This window comes from Lontra canadensis, unplaced genomic scaffold (genome assembly GCF_010015895.1).
Source record: "Lontra canadensis isolate GAN:19392208 unplaced genomic scaffold, GSC_riverotter_1.0 scaffold17, whole genome shotgun sequence".
Taxonomy (NCBI): domain Eukaryota; kingdom Metazoa; phylum Chordata; class Mammalia; order Carnivora; family Mustelidae; genus Lontra; species Lontra canadensis.
This window is the reverse complement of record NW_022631011.1, coordinates 24304495-24309036: the sequence shown is the minus strand read 5'-3', so window position 1 is coordinate 24309036 and position 4542 is coordinate 24304495.

Below are 4542 nucleotides of genomic sequence, written 5' to 3'. Positions count from 1 at the left end.
TTTTTTTTTTTCTGTTTAATCTTTGTGCTTCATTCTGGATAGTTTCTTTTGCTTTGTCTTCATATTCACTAATCTTTTCTTTGTAATGTCTATTCTTTCAATCCCATGCAGTATATGTTTTTTATCTCAGAAATTCTAGCTTTAATTTTTTTTTTTTATGTCTTTCATATCTCTCTTCATTATGCTTACATTTCCCTCTACCATCTTGAAGGTTTTTTTATCTGGATGTTAGGACTATTGGGTCGGTTTTTATTATTTTATTAAACTTTCTCCTGTATGGACTATGTGTTTCTATTTTTATATATGCCTGGTGATTTTGATTTTGTGCTAAACACTGTACATTACAGTTTTGGGTTGCTGAAATTTTTTAAAAATTATTTTAAATAATGTTGAAGGTTGATTTCCTGCTCATTTTCTGATCTGGCTGGTGGGGTCAGGAATTATTCTAAGCCCTGTTCAACCTCTAGGGATTGTTTTGTCTATTCCTTACTTGGAATCAATTGACTCCTTTCCAGATTTACATTAAAGGTCTGTTAGGTGCAAAGCAATCTTTAATCTTAGAAGACTTTATCTCTACCTTGCTGAGGATTCTACCTAATGTTCCATGTATTGTTGCCAAGAATAGACAATTAGGAACATGTAACTATTTCTAACCCTGTGCAACTGCCAATATTTTTTTTTTTTAAGATTTTATTTGAGAGAGAGCATGTGAGATAGCATGAGCAGGGGAAGGGGAGAGAGAGAAGCAGACTCCCTGTTGAGCCTGATGTGATAAGGTGCTCAATCCTAGGATCCTGAGATCATGACCTGAGCCAAAGGCAGATGCTTAACTGACTTGAGTTACCCAGGTGCCCCCGGCCAAGGTTTTCTTGCCTGTTCCTTTCTAGTGGCTCTTCTCAAATTTGAGTAGTTTTCTCTTATTCATGTGTCTATCAGTGCTCAACCAAATATTTGAAGGGGTCTTTCTGTTCTCTGCCTTTCAGATTATAGCCACATTGGCCTCTGCTAATACAAATAAACACTCATTTTTGTCTCCTCAACTCAATAACACTGCAGGGCTCTGTTTGGCTCTCCCCCCACCCGTGCCCCTTGCACTGTAACCTGTAGATAGTGAGTTGGTACAATTGCTCTCTCCAAGATCAATCTTGGTCCATGTCTGAAGTCCTTTCAAATATTTGAGTTAGTTTTCTGGCTAAGATGGTAGTATAAATCCTGTCCTTGTTACTTTATTTTTCCTAGAAGTAACAGAGCTATTAATTGTAGTGATTTTTTTTTTTTTTTTTTTTTAGCGTCATTAATTAGAGGGTAACATTTGGAATGGCTGGGTAGGCCTGCCCTGGTGTAATAAGCTGATAACAGTACTAACAGTTTTCCAAACAAAGTTCACAGTTTGCTTTGGGAGAGTCCTAGATGGAATCTGGGGGCTGGTGAGGAAAGGAAGCAGATCCTAAAGTAAACCCTGATCACCACAAGGGCAACAGAAAATGGAGTCGTTTATTCTGAAATGTACTCCTGGGATCCAGCCCTGAACATGATTTTGAAAGGTCAGAAGGGACACAAGCCGCCTCACCTAGAAGAAAAGTTACACACATGTGGGGCCATTTGTCCCTCTCTTCCACAACCACCAAATACAGGGCGTCAAGTCCTAGCTTCCCAGAAAGACAGAATGTGATGCTCAACAATAAATATTAATGGGCATATGAACACTAATGTGAAGAAAACCACCATAAAGGAAAGAAATCAACAACCAAAAACTAACACCTAAGGAACCAACCTTAATGGAGGCAACTAATGAAAACTTTGTTTTGAGATGTTTCAGCCACTTTTTTCAAAAGGTATGAAGGTACACTAGTCTCCTCATCTGTGGTTTTGCTTTCCCTGATTTCAGTCGCCTGTGGTCAGCCTGCTGACCAGAAAGAGATGGTCTTCCTGATGAATCCTCAGAAGTTCAGTAGCCTAACACTGAGAATTTGCCTAGTCATTCACCTCATGTCATCATGTAGACATTTTTTCTCACAGCATCACAAGGAGGGTGAGTACAGTACAAAAAGATTTTTTTTTTAAGATTTTATTTATTCAATTGACAGCATAGGTAGGCAGAGAGGGAAAAGCAGGCTCCTCGCCAAGCAGAGAGCCGGATGTGGGTCTCAGTCCCAGGACCCTGAGACCAGGACCAGAGCCAAAGGCAGAGGCTTAACCCACTGAGCCACCCAAGCACCCCTACAAAAAGATTTTTTGAGAAACCAGTCACTTAACTTTTATTTAGTATATTGATATAATTGTTTTGTTATTGTTCATCTCTTACTGTGCCTAATTTATAAATTAAACTATCATAGGTATGTATGTATAAAAAAAAGCAGTGTATCTTAAGATTTGGTACTAAGTGCAGTTTCAGTCATCCACAGAGGGGTGGGAGTGGTCGTGGAATGTGACCCCTGCTGATAAGAGAGGACAACTGTATTATGAAAAGAAAATTTGGAAGTTTAAAATGGAATGAAAAAAACCCTCAACACCAAAGGAAAAAAATTGGGGTAAGTAGAAGAACATAGTTGGAGATCAAATCTGAGTTGGAATAATAAGCCAAAAATATACCCAGAATTCAGTACAAAAGAACACAGTAAAAAAAATTTTTTTTAAGCGTGGATAATAGATCGAGAAGTTCAGTATCAATCCAGTTAAGTTCCAGATGGGGGGCGGGGAAAAAAACCCAAAAGAATGAAGGAGAACTAATGAAAGAAATAGAGAAAAAATTTCCAGAAAAATATATTGCTTCTGGTTGAAAGGATCCCTCAATTGTAGAACAGAATTAATTTTTTAATTAATCATAAACACAAATAGTGATATTTTAAAGCCATAAATAGAACATCCAACCTTTATCTAGAGGGGGTTGAAACCCCAGCTTATTCTTTAAAGAATGGAACTCGGGTGCCTGGGTGGCTCAGTAGGGTAAGCATTTGACTCTGGATTTCAGCTCAGGTCATGATCTCAGGGCTGTGAGATGGAGCCCCATGTCCGGCTCCACACCCAAGGTGGAGCCTGCTTAAGCTTCTCTCCCTCTCCCTTTGCCCTTCCCACACTCCTCTATTCCTTTGCGGGCAGTGGGGGTGCGGGGGGGGGGACTTAACCTTAAGTATTAATTTGAACTAAGACTTGTATATAATAAAACCAGCATTCAAATCCAGAAGAAAAAGACATCTTCAGAATACAAAGTACTCAGAATTTATTAACCAGGCCACAGACCCATTCTGAAAAAGTAAATTGAGCATATATTCCAGACACAAACACACACACACACACACACACACACACACACACACACACACTGGGTAGAAGAGCAGGACAGGGAAAGAGAAAGTCTCTTTCATATTAACATTTGAATTTCAGACTTCCCTTGGAAAATGAGAACATAAGCAATCCAGGGCTTTGATTCCCACTGGACTACTATAAGCTGGAGTTAACTGGCTACTGCTTTCAAAGAGTTAAGGTCCTTAGCTGCTGTCTTAGTGCCCTATTCACTCCCTATTTGCTGTTGGTGCCCACCCAACCTCAACAGACAGGCATTTGAGTTGACCTTCTAAGCCATAAACCTAAGGAATTCATCCAGCAGGGTTACATGCATCCTTGAGGAGCAGAGGTGATGTGGGCATCCCTGAAAATATCCCTGCCATACCCACAGAAACATATTGATAGAACAACATCTATAGCAGTGCTTCCCAAACATTTATTTTTCAAAGCTTTCCCCAAAAGTAGGAACTGAAAGGGGATGTGCTGTCCTTCAAAGCCAAGGATCGATGTGCCTTCTAATCCATAGCTTCCACCAAGTTCCCCCTTAAACAGTCCTTGTAGTCCAGAAGACGCAGCCCAGGATTTGCAGCCGGAACACTCCGCCACTTAATTAACTTGCTGTGTGGCCTCAAACAAGTCACTTGATCTCTCTGAATCTCATTTCTACCAATAAAATGAAAATGACCTTGCAGAGCTGGACGTTTAAGAGTTAATGTATTTAAACCACTCTGCCTCGGAAGGGGTGTAATAAATGGTGACTTGCTTAATTTATCAGGTGACAAACGGGCTGAGGTCATTTAAAGGCACCTAGGATTTTCTAGCTTCCCCTCCGGGCTGCGCCGGCTTTAACTCCGATCAGTAGTGGAGCCCGTGGCCCAACTGTGCTATGGGGCGATAGAATTTTGTTCAGATCCCGCTCCTTCCTCTTGGACGCGGCTCCCGGGAAGGTTCCTTTCTCGAGTTTCCAGTCCCGGCGGGGGAGGGTCCCGACAAAACGCCCATGCAGCGCGGAACACCTCCCACCCCCAATCTCGGGTCCACCGCGACCCGCAGCGAATCCGCGCCAGGGCCGTGCGGGGCAGCACGGGGTTGCAGACGCCGCGGGAACCGCCCGTACGACTAGGGGAGCCCTCCTGTGGAGCCCGGAGCCCGGCCTGCCCCTCGAGTCCCGTCGAGTCCTCGTGCACGGCGGCGGCCAATCAGCGCCCGCCGGGCCGGGCTCTGCCCCTCCCGCCGCGCACAGGGTACTGAGCCGAG